Source organism: Ursus maritimus, unplaced genomic scaffold (assembly GCF_017311325.1).
Source record: "Ursus maritimus isolate PB19 unplaced genomic scaffold, ASM1731132v1 scaffold_21, whole genome shotgun sequence".
Taxonomy (NCBI): domain Eukaryota; kingdom Metazoa; phylum Chordata; class Mammalia; order Carnivora; family Ursidae; genus Ursus; species Ursus maritimus.
Genome location: NW_024424564.1, coordinates 22,532,759 through 22,553,276, shown reverse-complemented (window position 1 = coordinate 22,553,276; position 20,518 = coordinate 22,532,759). Strand labels below are relative to the sequence as shown.

At 36.9% G+C, this 20,518-nt stretch overlaps 1 long non-coding RNA gene across 3 annotated transcripts in view; it reads right to left on the bottom strand.

The window, feature by feature from the left end:
- The window catches only part of LOC103656248, a 182,806-nt gene that overhangs the window by 91,841 nt on the left and 70,447 nt on the right, over window positions 1-20,518 (bottom strand). For 2 of the 3 annotated variants that reach the window (XR_005836695.1, XR_005836694.1), the window contains exon 2: window positions 5,568-5,673. This is a non-coding gene — a long non-coding RNA (uncharacterized LOC103656248). Of the gene's footprint in view, window positions 1-4,400; window positions 5,674-20,518 lie in introns of those variants that run through there. The other variant, XR_566584.2, reaches the window with a different exon arrangement.

Genomic DNA, 20,518 nt, shown 5'->3' with positions numbered 1-20,518 from the left:
AATGTCCAACATTCTTTACATTAACCCTGTAAATCTGCCTATGGGCAAACTTAAAACATAGGGTTATGTATACACGCTTATACGACATGTGAGCATAGGCCAAGTTACTTCATTTCTTGAAGTCTCCTTTTTCACCTATAAACTGGGATTCATAGTTGTCTGTTTCTTCTAAAATGATCATTCCGAAATCAAAATACAGACTATCTTTAAAGTGACAAGGTCTTACCTTGATATGAAAATTATGATTCACAATTTATTACTACTGTTCAAAATTTAAATGTATACAATCTGTATTCACTTTGAAATAATTCTGTTAAACCCTACTTAAATATAATTTTTTAAATGATGTGCTTTGGGCTATTAGATTTGTTAATAATAATGCCATTAATTATTTTGATATCCTGGATCATACTGGCATATGCAGTTGTAGAACATCAGCATATGAAGTTGTAAATGAATACATATATGGTATATAGATAGCCCAGTAGTAACTCAAGAAGAAAACGGAGATGTCCTAGCTACAAGTAGCACCCACTAAGAGACCTATGAATCAGGACACCCTGTACCTTGTAACCCAGCTCACCCTCAGCTCAATGTAGGCTCATTACTGAGCTCAAGGGAAATCAACAGAGGAAACTCTCACTAAACTCACCATAATACAAAGAAATAAGAAATAACTGTTGTTTGAAACCATTAAGTATGGGGTAGATTTTTACATAGAAATAGATAACTGTTAAGGAAATCTTATGCAGCTCTATAGTAGTTTTGGGTACCTAAAAATTGTAGAATTTGAAACACAGAGAAAATAAGATGCTAGAAAATGAGAAAAGTATGCCATTTTAAATATATATAATTCACCTGAAGTGTTTTTCAACTTTACTTCCACTTTTTCCCCCCTAAGCCTTTGCTGTTTTGATTTTCTGAAACCAAGAACTAGTTTTATTTACATAATACCTCTTGGGAAGGTTTAACAAAAAACTCTTCCAATATTCTTCATATGTCTCTCAAGCTACGTGTGTGTGTGTGTGTGTGTGTGTGTGTGTGTATTTAATGCTCAAGATTTTGGCAACTTCTGTTGAATATCCTAATAGTTCAATGTTCCTTCTATACATGTGGCAAGAGTTAGTATAATGGTGTCCATGATCCTTGATTATTGGATTAATACATTGTTCAATGTATTCTGCTTTTAAGTGAAAGATATAGATCTTCAACACTGAAGCTTTGTATGAATAGATCTAAATTGAATGGAGAGTTGAGGCAGTTGTCTGGCTAATAATTCCCAAACTCTACTATTGAGGAAAAAGTAGAGGTTTAAGGTTTAAAAATTTCAGATGGCTGTCTACAATGATTCAATCATCCAGCTTTCCAATTCATTCTTTTTTGCAAACATGATTTAGGTCTGTTTGATAAAGAATAATACCTTTAAATACATCTGTATCCATATAACAAAATGGAGTGAAGTGGTTATCTATTTTACTTGGTCTACTATCGGCAATTGTGTATTTATTTTTTAAATATATAGGAAAATTGCCTCCTTTCTGTTCTTTACCTTGAGAAGATGCCACAGTAGGGTGATGTTATACATATTCAATTTAAAAACATAAACATTTGAAATGGAGTTAAGAATTCTTTATAATTGATTTAGGACTAGAAGACACTGGAGAATACCAGCTACCATATATTTAAACACGACGGATTTTAACCCACTAGTTACCTTGTAAGAGAGGGAAAATAATGGTTATATCTGTTGTTCTATTCTTAGGGCACAATATTGACTTTGCCATTAATTCTTTTGACATTAACTCATTACCTCTGTGACATTCACAGGAAGCATATTTTCTTTTCCCCTAAAAGAGATTGTATGTAATGTGAAAAATGAAAGAAAAAATCTGACAAATTTCCAATTAATATGATTGACACATAAAGTCTAACAATAAAAATCAGGAGCCAAACATAGCTTTTCTCATGAATAATGTACAAAATAATTTGATCAGTCCCTAATATGTCACCAATGTACTCAATTTTCAAATTCCTTGATCACTCCTTGGTCCTCCTATGACTATAGCACCAAGTAGCAACCGATCATTAACCCACATTTTTTCCACTGACTTTCCAATAAGTGTTTTTTTTTTTTTTTTAACTGAAGAGAGGAAGGGAAGGAGGAAGGGAAAGAGACAGTGGGGGTGGGGGGTTGGGAGGGAGAAAGGAAGAGGCAGAGGGAGAGAGAACACTCCTGACTTGGCTTTCCAACATTATTTACACCTAAATCTCTCACCAACAGAGGAATCCCCTTTGAAAGATTATGAGTGAAGCCTCATAGTGACAGCATAGTCTACTCCTTTCATTCACTTAACCAAACTCTCCCTGCTTGTTATCAATTGTTACTATACATTTTGAATTAACTGAGTCATAATTTATGCATATTGTACCAGAATAAATATTAATCATGTTCCCTTTTACTATCAAAAGTGTTCAAGTTTCAATAATAACATAGGCCATCCAATGAATAGCTTTTCCCCTGTGATTCCATTTCTCATGAATATATATCTCCTTTCAGATATTCTCCTCAGTCAAGAGGAGGAAAGTAAGTCAATAGTGCTGTGATTTTCCTCTATCCCTTCCTTTTTCCTTATCTTTTCTCTCAACCAGTTCCTTAATTCTATCCATCCCTCCCTTATTTATCTTTCAGGGAAAGACCAGATGTATCCTTGATTTTATAACCACTTGCTGTAACAGAAAAAGTTTTATTTAACAGGAAGTTGAGGATGAACTCTTGTGTTGGAGGCAACCTTGCCTGAACTTCCTTAGCACTGGTTTCCTCACTTGTAAAAGGAAAATAGTAAGCTATCCATCTCATAAGGGAGTGGTAAGAATGTGTCATAAAACTGTTTTAAAACTGTAAAATAATTAAAATGTATACTTTGACTTACATTACAAATTAAAGCTCGCTTAATCTAAGGGCAAAAAGTAATTTTTCACTATTGATTTTCTGGAAGTTAACCAATTTTGAGTCATTTTTCAGGAATTGTAAGTAAACTGTTAGTTTTATAACACATTTCTCAGATTTCTGAGAATTACAGAATATAAGCATTGGAAGGGACCCTAAAAATGACACGTAGTGAGGAAGGAGTGGAGGGGGAAAGAAGGAAGGAAGAAAAGTGGAAATAAGACAGAAAGAAAGAACTATCATACCTAGAAAAATAGAAAAAAATTTCAAATTAAATCCTAATAATTGAATGATAATGGCTTATATAAGGCCACATTATTTTTTTACATAAAAAATAAAAATATACTTGAAAACAGTGCAAAGGGTGAATTCTCAAAGATTTATAAAGGATAACAGATACACAACTATCCTGAGGCTCAATTAAGACAATTCCTTCATTACACTTGAAATTTTGCATCATATGTTACACTTCAAACATAATAAACTCTCAAAACATGTTTGCAGTCAAATAATATAAAATTCTTAGCTAGGGGGAAGGTTAACAATAAAAAGCCAATAGAAAAGTAGACTTTAACATTTTGATATAGCATAATTTAAATATTAATTTAAATGGTCAATAAATATTCTCTAATATTCAGGTTCAACAACAAATATCTGACGTATGTATCCTACATACAAGATAATTTGGAAGAAGTAATTGATACCTCACAAATTATATACAGTCAGGTTGAGAAGAAAGAACATTTACGTTGAAAGTTATATTTTCTTTCAAAAAAGTGGTGTTTATACTTCTGAGTAATTTAAACTATCAGGGACTATATTTGCCCTCCTTCCCCCAAAACCATGAGAAATGGGAATAATAGAAGAAACAATGGTAAAGACATTGGATATCAAGTGACAAAGGAATACTGTCTCTGAGTCACAAGCAATAAATGAGGTAAGCCTTGAGACTCCAGCCATATACTATATTCAGAGACTTTCCAGGCCATGACAGAAAGAGGGTGATCCAGATGGAATCCCACAGTCTCCCTGAATTGAGGATGTGGAGCTGAGAGCCAGGGCAGAGTACCAGTGAGGAGAGGGTTGCACAGAGTAAGAACCCCAGAGATCTGCAGAGGCTCCTCCTCCAATATTCAGCAGAGTACTAAGCAGCATGTGTGTATGAGGAAATTATACAAAGCCAGAGAAGAGCCACACAAAAGAATTAGAGGAAAATACTCAGAGCACACACAAGGACAGAAATAATATGTGTCAGGGGCGCCTGGGTGGCACAGCGGTTAAGCGGCTGCCTTCGGCTCAGGGCGTGATCCCGGCGTTCTGGGATCGAGCCCCACATCAGGCTCCTCCGATATGAGCCTGCTTCTTCCTCTCCCACTCCCCCTGCTTCTGTTCCCTCTCTCGCTGGCTGTCTCTCTCTCTGTCAGATAAATAAAATCTTTAAAAAAAAAAAAAAAGAAAAAAAAAAGAAATAATATGTGTCCCTTAGCTAGAAGGACCTCTAATTAATAGGGCATTGGGAAAAGTGCTTAGAAAATTTTGCCTGAGGAGTGGGGAATAAATAATTAACCATATACTACACACTGCTTTGGTCCTACCTAATAAATCTTAAAAGCAAAATCTGAAAATTTATCAGTTTTCCACCCTGTCCCAGAACAATGTTCAAGAATACTTTTCGGTATATAAAAAAATATCAGCCCCTAACATGGTAAAATCACAATGTCTGTATCTGAACAACATATTGAAGAGCACAAGAAACAGTATGTTGCTAACTACATTTTTCCCATTATGCAAATTTACTTTAATAAAAATGACTTCTCCTCCCAGAAAGATGAAGTAGAAGTAATTTTAAGTACAACTAAAAACTCTGAACATATATAAAACAAATATAAAAAGACCTTGAAAAATAAAGAGGAAAAGTCCAACTTGCTAGGGAAATAAAAATTGAAGGAATGACGTGGTAGTAATTTCCGTGGGTTTTTGTTTAGCCTTATTATATTACGAACATGATGCTAGAGAAGCCAACAAACTACAGAAAGAATATTTATGTAGAAAGTTATTTTTGAAAAAAATAAGATGGGATTGATGCCTCTGGCAAATTTGGAGTATCAGGTACTAGATTTACTCTCCTACCTAAAACCACATGAAAAACAGGCAAAATGTAGGAAAGACTGACTCTAAGATATTAGGTATCATGTGACAAAGGTATGTAAACAAACACACACAACCCCAAAGGCAGCCTGTGTTCTCTAACGATAGGACAGGGAAAGGAGAAGTCTAGCAAGAAAAAAATTTTAGATAGCAACTGTTCTAGTCCAGCCAAACACCACAGGAAAAACAAAAACAAACTGCAGCCACATATTCATTGACTCCAGAAGAGGCTGAGTTCAGAGTTTAGACTTCCAGCCTCCCAGCATGCAATGAGTCATCCCAGCTCCCTCTCCATGACTGCCAGGGTCATGGAGGAAACTAGGACTTTTATCCCTTTTAGGTGGTAATAAGCCTTACCCCATGTGGTAGAAATGAAAATTACCAAGTGAGCAGAAACAAGTAATTTGTTTCTTCAGCCAAGGTGATACCAGTGGAATCCCAATGGGGAGCTAGAACTCCCACTCACACTCACCAATAATGAAGAGACATTCTCTTTTGTGTCAATAGAGGCTGTATATGGAATCCTCAGTTGCAGTCCACCAAGTAGTAATCATGTGATGCCACACCTGCACCCTTGCCTATGGAAGTGAGGTCAGAGAAAGGCAGTCAAAATAGAAGTTTTGAACAAGATCCCAATACTCATAACATTAAAATAATCCAGATTTCAATTTAAATCACTTATCATTCTCAAGAACCAGGAAAATTTCAACTTGAATTAAAAGAAAAAAAAAAGACAAATAAAAGGTGCCAAGACCAATATAGGAGATAAGTTTCAATTATCTGTCAAAGACTTAAAGCAGACATCGTAAAAAATGCTTCAGTGGGCAAGCACAAGCATGCTTAAAAAAACAAATGGAAAAAAAAAGAAATTGTCAATAATGATATTAAAAAGTATCAGAAAAAAATAGAAGATGTAAAAAAGAAGTAACTGTAGAACTAAAAAATACAATAACAAAAAACTTAATGGATGGGATCAACAATCAAGTTAATAAAGAATCTGAGAAGGAGGAAAAAAGATGGCGGAGGAGTAGGGGACCCTATTTCAACTGGTCCCCTGAATTGAGCTGGATATCTACCAGACCATCCCGAACACCCAAGAAATCAGCCTGAGATGTAAGAAGATACATCTGGATCTCTACAAACGAACATCTCTGGCGCTGGGTATCAAGGTAGGAAGTGGGGAGCCATGAATCTGCGCACAGATATCAGAAGAAAAACTGAAGGGGAGGGAGCCACTGCGCTCGGGTGCCAGGAAGCAGTTAGCCACCCGCACTGGGGAGCAGGCCGGACTTGTGGACCATTACCTGCCAAGAAACCAGACTGAATCCGGGAGTTCAGGAGCATGCACTCAAACCAGTCTGAAACCAGGAACTCAGAAGCTGTGAACCAGCCGGAAAACTGGAGCTCCGGAGCGCATGCGCAAACCAGACTGAAACCGGGATCTCCAGAGTGCGCGCTCGAAACAGACAAACCAGGAGCTCGTGAGCGCGTGCAGGAACCAGGGTGGCTGGCGGTGTCAGAAAGCCAAAGGGAAGAGACGTGCCGGCCCTGGGAGCGAGGACTGGGAGAATGGCTGTGGGGCACACAACCCAGGACACTGTGGGGTTTTTAGCAGCACCGAAAAACACAGAGTTAGTAGAGTGGCGAGGAGAGTTCAGTGAAGAGCACACTGCAGAGCTCTCGGTTTTGAGACAGAGATTTGGATATGGTCACTGCTGCTCTGACCCTCTGAAGAGTAACAGAAAGCTGCCAGGGAAAGCAGCCAGAGAACAAAAGCCCCAAAAACCAGTTCTCACTGTGCCCATTCCCCCCACCCCCTGGGGACAGAGTAACTATACCCAAACAGGGTGGCCTAAGTATCAGTGCAGCAGGCCCCTCTTCCAGAAGGCAGGCTGAAAAAACAAGAAACCCAAATCCCTGAGGTCCCTATAAAACAATGCATCTTGCTTGGGTCCTGGTCAATAATTTGGGCTCTGTACATCTCCGCAACAACACCTCATCAGAATACCAAGGAGGAGGAACACAGAACCAAGGAAAGAAACAGACTGTGGCCTCTGCCACAGAACTAATGGGTATGGATATAACCAAATTGTCAGAAATGGACTTCAGAATAACAATGATCAAGATGATGTGTAGGCTTGAAAAAAAATATTAACGAAAATATTAATGAGAATATAGAATCTTGAAGGGCAGAAATGAGAGCAAATTTGGCGGAAATTAAGAATGCTATAAATCAAATGCAGTCTAAATGGGAAGCTCTGACTGCCAGGGTAAACGAGGCAAAAGAACAAATTAGTGAGTTGGAGGATGAGAGGATAGAAAAGAAGGAAAAAAGATGGAACGTGGCTTAAGGAATTTCATTTTTAAGAAATAATACTATGGAAGATTACTGACTCAATCAAATGTTCCAATGTCAGAATCATCAGCATCCCAGAGGGGGTGGAGAAAGAGCGAGGTCTAGAAGAGATATTTGAACAAATTGCAGCTGAGAACTTCCCTAATCTGGCGAAGGAAACAAGCATTTGTGTCCAAGAGGCAGAGTGGACCCCTCCCAAAATCAATGAGAACAGACCAACACCACGTCACATAAGAGTACAATTCACAAATCTTAGATCCAAGGAAATAATCTTGAAAGTGGCAAGGGGGAAGAGATTACTTACGAACAGAGGGAGGGACATCAGAAAAATGTCAGACCTGTCTACAGAGACCTGGCAAGCCAGAAAAAGCTGGCAAGGCATAATCAGAGCATTAAGTGAGAAGAACATGCAGCCAAGGATACTATATCCAGCTAGGCTGTCATTCAGAATGGATGGAGAGACAAGGAGCTTCCAAGACCGGCAGAAACTGAAATACTATATGACCACCAAGCCAGCCCTACAAGATACATTAAGGAGGGGTGCTATAAAAGTAAAAAGACCCCAAGAGTGATACGGAGCAGAAATTTACAATCTAGAGAAACAAAGACTTCACAGGCAGCATGACATCATTAAAATCATATCTCTCAATAATCACTCTCCATGTGAATGGCCTAAGTGCTAACATAAAATGCCACAGGGTTGCAGACTGGATAAAAAGACATGACTCATCCAATGTTGTCTACAAGAGATTCACTTTGAACCTAAAGATACATCCAGACTGAAAGTGAAGGGATGGAGAACAATTCCTCATGCCAACGGACCTCAAAAGAAAGCTGGGGTAGCAATTCTCATATCAGACAAATTAGATCTCAAGCTAAAGACTGTAGTTAGAGATACAGAAGGACACTATATTATTCTTAAAGGGTGTATCCAACAAGAGGATCTAACAATTGAAAATATCTATGCCCCCAATAGGGGAGCAGCCAACTACACAACCCAACTCTTAACCAGAATAGAGACATATAGATATAATACATTAATAGTAGGGGACCTCAACACTCTGCTCTCAGCAACAGACAGATCATCTAAGCAGAAAATCAACAAAGAAACTAGAGCTTTGAATGACATACTGGACCAGATGGACCTCACAGATATATACAGAACACTACACCCTAGAACAACAGAATGCTCATTCTTTTTGAATGCACATGGAACTTGCTCCAGAATAGACCATATACTGGGTCACAAAACAGGTCTCAACCGATACCAAAAGATTGAGATTATTCCCTGCATATTCTCAGACCACAATGCTTTGAAACTGGAACTCAATCACAAGGAAAAATTCGGAAGAAACTCAAACACTTAGAAACTAAGAACAATCCTACTCAAGAATGATTTGGTAAACTAGGAAATTAAAGAAGAACTTAAGCAATTTATGGAAACTAATCAGAACGAAAACACATTGGTCCAAAACCTATGGGACACTGCAAAGGCAGTACTAAGGGGAAAATACATAGTCATCCAAGCTGCACTCAAAAGAATAGAACAATCTAAAATGCAGTCCTTATATACTCACCTTAAGAAGCTGGAGTTGGAACAGAAGAACGGGCCTAACCCACGCACAAGAAGATAACTGATTAAGATTAGAGCAGAGATCAATGAATTAGAAACCAGAAATACAGAAGAGCAGATCAACAAAACTAGAAGCTGGTTCTTTGAAAGAAAAAATAAGATCAATAAGGCACTGGCCAGACTTATCCAAAAGAATAAAGGACCCAAATAAATAAAATGATGAATGAAAGGGGAGAGATCATGACCAACACCAAGGATATAGAAACAATCATTAGAAACTATTATCAACAACTATATGCCAATAAGTTAGGCAACCTGGAAGAAATGGATCCCTTCCTGGAAAGCTATAAACTACCAAGACTGAGACAGGAAGAAATTGATAATCTAAATAGACTGATTAATAGTGAAGAGATTGAAGCAGTGATCAAAAACCTCCCCAAAAACAAGAGTCCAGGGCCGGATGGATTTCCTAGGGATTTCTAACAAACATTCAAAGAAGAAATAGTACCTATTCTCCTGAAGCTGTTTCAAAAAATAGAAACAGGAGGAAAACTACCAAACTCATTCTATGAGGCCAATATTACCTTGATCCCCAAACCAGGCAAAGACCCCATCAAAAAGGAGAATTACAGACCAATATCCCTGATGAATATGTATGCCAAAATACTCAACAAGATCCTAGCTAATAGGATCCAACAGTACATTGAAAGGATTATCCATCATGACCAAGTGGGATTCATCCCTGGGATGCAAGGGTGGTTCAACATTTGCAAATCAATCAGTGTGATAGAACACAATAAAAGAGAAATGAATGATATGATCCTTTCAATTGATGCAGAAAAAGCATTTGACAAAATACAGCATCCTTTCCTGATTAACCCTTCAGAGTGTAGGGATAGAGGGTACATTCCTCAATTTCATAAAAACCATCTATGAAAAGCCTACAGCGAATATCATTCTCAATGGGGAAAGCTGAGAGCCCTTCCCATAAGATCAGGAACACGACAAGGATGCCCACTCTCACCGTTATTATTCAACATAGTACTAGAAGCCCTAGCAACAGCAATCAGACAACAAAAAAAGAATAAAAGGTATTCAAATTGGCAAAGAACAAGTCAAACTCTCTCTTTGCAGATGACATGATATCTTATCTGGAAAACCCAAAAGACTCCATCCCCACATTACTAGAACCCATACAACAATTCAGTAATGTGGCAGGATACAAAATCAATGCTCAGAAATCAGTTGCATTTCTATACATGAACAATGAGACTGAAGAAAGAGAAATTAAGGAATTGATTCCATTTACAATAGCACCAAAAACCATAAGGTATCTCAGAATAAACTTAACCAGAGAGGTAAAGGACCTATACTCTAGAAACTACAGAACATTGATGAAGGACATTGAAGAAGACACGAAAAATGGAAAAGCATTCCATGCTCATGGATCAGAAGAATAAACATAGTTAAAATGTCTATACTACCCAGAGCAATCTACACTTTCAACATCATCCCGATCAAAATACCAATGACATTTTTCAAAGAGCTGGAACAAACAATCCTAAAATTTGTGTGAACCAGAAAAGACCCCAAAACGACAAAGAAATGTTGAAAAAGAAAAACAAAGCTGGAGGCATGATGCTTCCTTATGTTAAGCTATACTACAAAGCTGTGATCACCAAGACAGCATGGTACTGGCACAAAAATAGACACATAGACCAATGGAACAGAATACAGACTCCAGAAATGGACCCTCAACTCTATGGTCAACTAATCTTTGACAAAGCAGGATAAAACATCCAGTGAAAAAAAGACAGTCTCTTCAATAAATGGTACTGGGAAAATTGGACAGCTATATGCAAAAGAATGAAACTTGACCACTCTCTCACACCATACACAAAGATAAACTCCAAATGGATGAAAGACCTCGATGTGAGACAGGAATCCATCAAAATCCAAGAGGAGAACATAGGCAGCGACCTCTATGACATCGGCCAAAGCAACCTTTTTCATGACACATCTCCAAAAGCAAGAGAAACAAAAGATAAAATGAACCTGTGGGACTTCATCAAGATAAAAAGTTTCTACACAGCAAAGGAAACAGTCATCAAAACAAAGAGGCAACCCACGGAATGGGAGAAGATATTTGCAAATGACACTACAGATAAAAGACTGGTATCCAAGAGCTACAAAGAACTCAAACTCAATACACGAGAAACAAACAATCAAATTAAAAAATCGGCAGAAGATATGAATAGACACTTTTCCAATGAAGACATACAAATGGCTAACAGACACATGAAAAAATGTTCAAAATCATTAGCCATCAGGGAAATTCCAATCAAAACCACATTGAGATACCACCTTATGCCAGTCAGAATGGCAGAAATTGACGAGGCAAGAAACAACAAATGTTGGACAGGATGTGGAGAAAGGGCAACCCTCTTAACACTGTTGGTGGGAATGCAAGTTGGTACAGTCACTTTGGAAAACAGTGTGGAGGTCCCTCAAAAGTTAAAAATAGAGTTACCCTATGACCCACCAATTGCACTACTGGGTATTTACCCCAATGATACAGATGAAGTGAAGAGAAGGGCCATATGCACCCCAATGTTCATAGCAGCATTGTCCACATTGCTAAACTCTGGAAGGAGCCGAGATGCCCTTCAACAGATGAATGGATAAAGAAGATGTGGTCCATATATGAAATGCAATATTACTCAGCCATCAGAAAAAATGATTACCCAACATTTGCAGCAACATGGACGGGACTGGAGATTATGCTAAGTGAAATAAGTCAAGCAGAGAAAGACAATTATCATATGGTTTCACTCATTTGTGGAACATAAGGAATAGCAGGGAGCTCTGTAGGAGAAGGAAGGGAAGAATGAAGAGGGGTAAACAGAAGGGGGAATGAACCACGAGAGACTATGGACTCTGGGAAACAAACTGAGGGTTTCAGAGGGGAGGTGGTTGGGGGATCGGGCTAGCCCAGTGACAGGTATTAAGGAGGGCACGTATTGCATGGAGCACTGGGTGTTATACGTAATGACTCATAGAACACTACATCAAAAACTAATGATGTACTGTATGGTGACTAACATAACATAATAAATTAAAAAAAAAGAATCAGTGATACTGAACATAGAATAGAAATTATCTAATATGAACAAAGAGAAAATAGACTAAAAAGTTATATAATTATATACAGAACCCAGGTACTTGTGGGACTATAGTAGAGATCTAACATCTGTGTTACTGAAGCAACAGAAAGAGAAAAAAAGGGCAGTATTGGAAAAGTATTCAAAGAATTAATGACATAACTGCAAATTTAGCAAGACCTAAGACTACATTTTCAAGAAGCAGAGCAAGCCTCAAAACCCAAGATAAACCAAAAGAAATCCGTACTAAGACACATTATAATCAAACTTCTAAAAACTAAAGACAAAGAAAAAGCTTAAAAGCAGTGAGAGAAATGAGAAATAGAGGAAATACTTCCTTATTTTAAGAGACCAGCAGCACTCTGATGCCAAAGCCAAAGACACAAGAAAACTGTAGGCCAGTATCTCTGATGAACATTAAGTGTAAATTTTTTTAACAAAATACTATCAAATCAAATAAACAACATATTGAAGATATTATACACCATGGCCAGGTAAGATTTATCCCTCGGATGCACGCTTGGTTTAATATCTGCAAAATCAGGGGCGCCTGGATGGCTCAGTCATTGGGTGTCTGCCTTCAGCTCAGGGCATGATCCCAGAGTCCTGGGATCGAGCCCCACATCAGGCTCCTCTGCTGGGAGCCTGCTTCTTCCTCTCCCACTCCCCCTGCTTATGTTCCCTCTCTCTCTGGCTGTCTCTCTGTCAAATAAATAAATAAAATCTTTAAAAAAAAATCTGCAAAATCAATGTAAGACACCACATTAACAGAATGAAAGATAAAAACCATGTGATTATCTCAACGATGCAGAAAAAAGCATCTGACAAAATTCAACACCCATTTATAAAAATAATTTTCAAAAAATAGAAACAGAAGAAAACTTACTGAACACAGTAAAGAACATTTGTCAAAAGTTCACAGTTAACAGCATGATCAATGGTGAAAAAAAACTGAAAGCTTTTCCTATAAGATCTGATACAAGGCAAGGATTCCTACTTCTGCTACTTCTACCCAATATAGTACTATAAATCTTAAATGAGCAATCAGACGAGAAAAAGAAGTAAAATGCACCTAAATCAGAAAAGAAGTAAAATTATTTCAATTTGTAGATAACATGATCCTATTTGTAGAAAACCCTAAGCACACTATAAAAAATATTTTAGAACTAATAAATGCAAAGAAGTTGTAAGATACAAAATAAACATACAAAAATCACTTGTATTTCTTTACACCAACAATGATCTATCCAAAAAGGAAATCAAGAAAACAATCCCACTTATGACAGTATCAAAAAGAATAAAATACTTGGAAATAATTGTAACCAAGGAGAAAGATCTACACTGAAAACAATAAAATACTGTTGAAAAAATTGAAGACACAAACAAATGGACAGATACCCTAGACTGGATGTTCCTAGATTGGAAGAATAATGTTACCATGCCCATTCCACTCAAAGTGATAATATAGCTTCAGTGCAATTCCTATAAAAATTTCAATGGCATTTCATAGAAATAGAAAAACAATTCTAATATTTGTATGGAACCACACAAGACCCTAAATAATCAGAGCAATCTTGAAGGAGAACAGAAATAAAGGCATCACAATTCCTGATTACAAATTATGTTAAAAGGCTAATCAAAATAATATGGTACTGGCATAAAAATAGACAGATGAATGGAACAGAGAGCCCAGAAATAAGTTCAAGCATATTCAGCAACTAATTTCTGACAAAAGCACATGATATGGAAAGGATAGTCTCTTCAATAAATGGTGCTAGAGAAACTGGAGAACCGTATGCAAAATAATGAAATTGGACTCTTATGCCATACACAAAAGTCAAATTGGGTTAAAGACATACATAAGAACTGAGGCCATAAAACTCCTAAAAGAAAATATAGGGAAAAAGCTCCTTGACATTGGCCTTGACAATTATTTTTTAGACACCAAAAGAACAATTAAGAAAAGCAAGAGAGATTTCAGGTGCTTTCGTCACACACACACACACACACACACACACACACACACTCTCTCTCTCTCTCTCTCTCTCTCACACACACACACACACACACACACAATAACTATGTAAGAAGATCATGCTAATTAGCTTGACTATAGCAATTATTTCATTCATTTCACTTATATATAATATATATAAAATTATCATGCTGTACACTTAAAATATAATTTTTATTTCAAAAATAATGAAAAGAAAACTGGTTTCTTAAGTTATTGGAAAAATTTTAAAGTATGTTCAGGCAATGTGATTGAATCTTTTCTTACAGCTATAAAACCTATGAAATTTAAGTACATATGTAGTATATCTGATCAAATTTAACTTTCCAATTCCATGTGTCACAGTTGTGAAATATTTACTGGATTTTGAAGGTCCTTATGAAGAAAATGATATCATATACCTTATTTGTTTCTGATGTGGATTATATTTTAAAATGATAATAGTCTGAATTTCGTGGATTAACTAAAAATGTTTTAAAATGGGCGGAAAAACCCTAACCATATCATTATCACATTAAGGCAAGCGGTCTAACCATCTCCAAATAAAAGGCAGAGATTGTCAGACTGGATAAAAGAGAAAGAACAAACTATAAGAAATCCTCTTTTAATATAAAGACACATATAGGTTAAGGGTATAAGAATGTATAAAGTTATAACAAGATAAAAATAATCCAATAGAGTCTCAGTTATCAACTCAGTAAATCAGAGCTAAGAATATTATCAGGGATAATGAAAGTCATTTTATAATGATAAAGGGGTCAGTTCATCAAAAGAAGATAACAATACTAAGTATTTATACATCCAGCAGCAGAGCATTGAAATTCAGGAAGCACAAACCAGAACTGCAAGGAGAAGAAAAACAAATCTGGAATTATAGTTGGAGACTTCAACACCCCTCTCTCAGTAAATAACCGAACAAGTGGACAGAAAAACCCTTTACGAACATACAAGATTTCAACAAAATTTTCGACCAACTAGATCTCACTGACATTTATAGAATGCTCTACCCACAAAAAACAGTACACATTCTTTTCAAGTGCATACAGAACATTTAACATTATAGACCACATACTACACCATAAAAAAGTCTCAAATGTAGAATGATCCATTTTTACAAAACGTGTTTTTTGACTACAGTGTAATTAAATTTGAAATCAATAACAGAAAGACATCTGGAAAACCCCTAAATATTTGGAGACTAAATAACACATTTCTACATAACGCATGTGGCAAAGAAGAAATCACAAAGGAAATTAGAAGCTATTTTGAGCTAAATGAAAATAAAAACAGAACATATTAATTTGTGGGATGTTGCTAAGTACTATTTACTGGGAAATTTCTAGCACGAAGTGCCTACATAAAAAAGAAAAAAATTTCAAATCAATTACCTTAATTTTTTATCTTAAAATACTAAAAAACAGAAACACAAAATCAAATTAAACCCAAAGTCAGCAGAAAAAAAAGGAAATAAAGAAATCAATGCAACTGAAAATGAAAAAAGAAAAATCAATGAAACTAAAATCTGGTTTATTGAAAATATCAGTAAAAATGATCATCTCAGTAGACTAATCAGGAAATAAAAATATCAGGAAAAAGAGAGGTGACATAACTACAGATACTATAGATACTAAAAGAATAATAAGGGAATATTAGTATAACATAAGGACAGAAAGCAAAGCAGATCAACAGTTGCCAGAGGATAGGAATATAGGGCAGAGTAGGTGCAAAAGGAAGGGATCACAAAGGTGAAAGAAGAAACTTTTAGGGGTGATAAGGACACAATCTTGATTGTGGTGATGATGTTACAGCTGCATACATATCAAATTATCAAATGAAATGCTTGAAATATGTGCAGCTTGTTGTATGTAAACTACCTTGATAAATCTGTTAAAATGCAGGAGATAAATCATGCCAAATTATAACAAATTTCAGAAACGTAACAAAGATTTTTTTAAAAATATAAATAGTAATGGTTAATGAAGTCTTCATAGAGGAAGTGAAACCTGTCTCAGCTATTATTAATCCTCTCTTCTACTCATAAACTTATTAACTGTTGGCCAGAAATGAACCACAGATCCATACAGTTGTAGGACTATCAGTTTTTCTTTAATCTGTCACTAATTATTACCATTAGTTTCTCTACAACTAGCTATTTCACATACAAAGATAGATTTCACATTTACTTTTGGTTGTTTTTTATTTGCTTGCCTTGTTTTAAAAAATGCGAATATCTGGCAATGCTAGACACAGTTTCCCTCAGGAAAATACCTTTTTCACTTTTCTAAGAAGTTCATACTGGCCAGTTCTACAGTGAACACTGGACCTCTTTCACGGGTATACGTTGCCATCTACCATCACAGTCATGCTGTTATTTTTCTGAAAGAGGAAAAAGAAATGTTTTTTCCAGCTTCACTCACTTATGTTCCCTGTTGTGGTTCTGGGGCATTTTACTTTGAACCCTTCCTATCAACTGTTATAAGAATCTTAATTGATTAAAACTGTGGTTTTATGTGGTCCTCTTAGGGTAGTACCCACAACAACAAGCTTAAGATACTCAAACAGTAACATTCCTGAGCTACTGCTACCCTGGGAGCGTTCAAAGCGGTGCGCTTAGAGGTGTACCCATACAGCTCCATAGGAGGCATGCTTTCTGCTTTGGGGCTCCAAAGAAATCCCTCTACCTTGAGAAAAAGAGCAAAAATAAAGCTTTCCCTTTGCCCCTCTGTGACAGAGAACAGAGTCAGCAGAGAAAATTCTTCTCTGTGGTTAACAAGTAAAGAGCAGGAAGTCAGTATTTTACAAAACATACTGCAGGGAAGAAAGCTTTTAGAGAAAACAGGAGTCAGTGCAAACATTGGCAAGCACAATAATCAATACTCATTGCAAAATATAATTTGGCTCCAGAAGGGACAACTGTAAGCTTGGGAGATACAGAATGTCAGAATTTTCAAGAATTGAGACAGCAAATGAATAAAAGACCTTTGATCAGTGTGGGGTTAGAATCCTTCCTTAAAAATAAGTAATATTTCTGGGGTGGCTCAGTCGGTTCAGAGTCTGCCTTCAGCTCAGTTCATGGTCTCAGGGTCCTGTGATCAAGCCCCATGTCAGGTTCCCTGCTCAGCAGAAAGTCTGCTTCTGCCTCTTCCTCTCCCACTGCCCCAACCCAGCTTGTGCTCTCTCACTCTGTCAAATAAATGCGATCTTAAAAAATAATAAAAATAAAATAAAAATAAAAATAATATTTCTACGAGCTAGGCATTATGCTAAGAACTCTTTTGTGTAGGTACAGTTTCTTTGTTATACATCTGAAGAAACCGAGGCATAAAAGGGCAAAGAAATAATTATGCCAATACACAAACTCCAATCTGTGTGATCCCAGATCTCTTGTCCTTACCCATTTCACTATACTGCCTTTCTGTTCCCTTCATGTAAAGAAACTGAATATTGAAACAAGAGCTCTAAGTATACTGCTTAATCTTTGTTTTTATGTGTGTACAGATGCTTACATTGATGCATATGTATCAACTCTTTTTACTCGTTCTAGAAACAACTGATCTTCTCTGGGCAGAAGCCATTACAAATGATTCCTGGGCCAGTATAAAAACAGCTGAGGACAAGTAGATGCAAAGTTGTCAAATGTCCCTGGAATCTAGGGGCATTCAGTAATTGATTTGTTTATGGTTCTGTATCGGGACACAAACACCATTTACACTCTTGAATTCCCTTAACTTCCTTCTTCTTCCTTCCATACAAACCACACTGGACTTGGATGAAACATCACACCATGGGTTATAGCATCTGGCTTTCTGATTTAACTGGGAAGGGCAGGGACTTTCTCCCAGGGCGGGGGGGGGGGGGGGTAGAAAATGTTGACCACAGGAAATGAGAGGGGATTTTCTCTCCTGATGACTATTCCAAGCTGCACTTTCTCCTTACATTCTGAAGTTCTGACTGCCAAGCAAATACGCACAGCAAGCGCCCTGCTGCCTCTCTCTCCAGCTCACTGTTAAACAGTTGCAGGCAGTAATGAGGAACATCTTCCTTTTATTGACTCTACTTTCCTTACTGTCCGTACTCTAGACTTGACTTCCCAAAGACCTATCAGTACTTTCATCCTTACTTCAGACTCCATTTTCTAGAGGACCTATGCTAAGAAAATTAATACTAGAAGTGATGACATAAAACCAAACCTTGGGAGAGTATTTTGGAACTGGATTGCTCACTTGTTTGAAAACAATCGTTTGTGATAAGGAGGATGTACCAGTAGCTATGTATACACTGCCGCCTCCACTCACACAGCACTACCTCTATCTGATTCTGTTCAATCCAGTTTGTGAGGTAGTGTTGAGCCTCTCCAATCTCACCAAAACATACCGTGCCAATGGAACTTACTTTGTCCAGATTGTGGATCAGATAATGGTTTACAAATTGTATGTCAGTCTGAAATGGAAGAAGATGACCAGGCAGACCCTGCAGCTCTTAGTGGTCAGCAGTCTTCACTCACTGAGAGCTCGGGGCTGAAGCAGTATCTGATTTTTCTGGCCCATCTCTCCATTTCCATTTAATTGACATCTATCAGGGGATTGCTCCTAGACGTATCTTTTCTATCATGACTACTCCTTTTTTTCTTTGCTGAGAATACAAGTATAAGTATTCTGCTTATTGTGGGTATACGTATAACTTGACACCTCTTTCCAACTAATAAGACAAATAAAAGGCCATATGAATCTTGTTTGCCAAGATGTGGTCTGCAATGAATATTGAAATTAAAGTTGCTTTTATGGCCATTCATCACTGAACCTTACCATCTGAATGGACACGGATATTAGATATAAAAAATTATTATAAGTTTATTCCTCAAATGGCAGCCCAATTCTTAAATTTCTAAAATCTATTTATAATGGCCCACATTAGGGTCAAGAATTCTAATTCACAAATAAAGAGCTGTCTCAATCTCAGACTGATCATAATTAGCAAAATCTAATGGAATTCATTTCCCAGAATTATCTTGATGGAAATCAACTTCTCTATATTCCCTACACTGCCATCTGTAATAATAATGAGTTAGTAAAATACAAGAAAGATAAAACCAGAGTATTCAAAGGTACGCTATTGTCAGCATCATCTTCTACCCATTATCAAATTTCAGAAAGATCTGCAGGTCTTAAAAGCAGCATCCTCCTTCTTAGATACAACCAGCCCTTCTTTTCACAATTCTGAGGTAAGTCATCAAATCTTTTAGTGTTCAAGTTATAATGCTCAAAGCTCCTTTAGCAGTCACTACCCTCAAATTGTTCGTAATCTCCGTTAAGTCAAGTCCAATCAGTGGCGGTGTATATTTTTCAGGCAACAAATGTTTAGATAATAACAACCCTTTATTTCACAGAAATGTGGATCATCAATACCTATCTAGAGACATCTTAAACCTATACACCGTAAAGAAGCTAGCACCTGTAACAGCTTTGCTGTTTAGTATCCTACTGAAAACATGCTATTTACATAAAATAATACTTCAAGAAAATCTATATCTCCGAATTAATATTAGTAAACCTAAGATTAATAAATTGTATGAGGCAGTTTTGTTGGTAGTAATGGCAGGGGATTTTGGTTTGTTTCTTTGTCCTCACTAGCTACTGGTTATCTGCAAAAAATCACCCAAATCTAGCACTTGCCACTGGTTCCCCAGTAGAGTCCAAGGTATCGTGAATTCAGAATACAAGGTGTTCACTCACTTCAGTGCAATTTTATTTTGCCTGATTCTTTTTCCTGCATCACCCCCAATAAGGAAAATATATTACATATCTATCATAATGCATATAAATATCATAATGCATACACACACACACACATAAATACACCATAGGATGTGTGTGTGTGCATTCCATAGATTTTTCCTTCCACTCTGAATATATTGAGGAGGCTCCTAAATCAGGTTTTAGGCTTTGATACAGGGAATACTCAAGGTACCACACTTCATGAAAGAGAAATAGAAAATAGTGACTAGCCTATCTGTTCTCTTTTGTATCAGTACGCAGAATGTGAAAAAGAAGAACATCCAGTTATTGGTACTGTTGCTGACAATGTTGAACCAGAACTAAAAAAATATTGGAATTCATTGCAATCAGAAGTGTCTACTTTTCTGAACTCTTTCCAAATCTGGACATATACGTGTGGCAATATCTATCAACTGAACATTGGTATTATCCATTAAGGAAATTCCAATTAAGTGACATCATTACCTAGATATGGTTAGATTTCAGAACCTTAACAGAAAGAAAGTGGGGAGAGGGGCGGGGAGAGTGAAAGAAAAAGAGCAAAA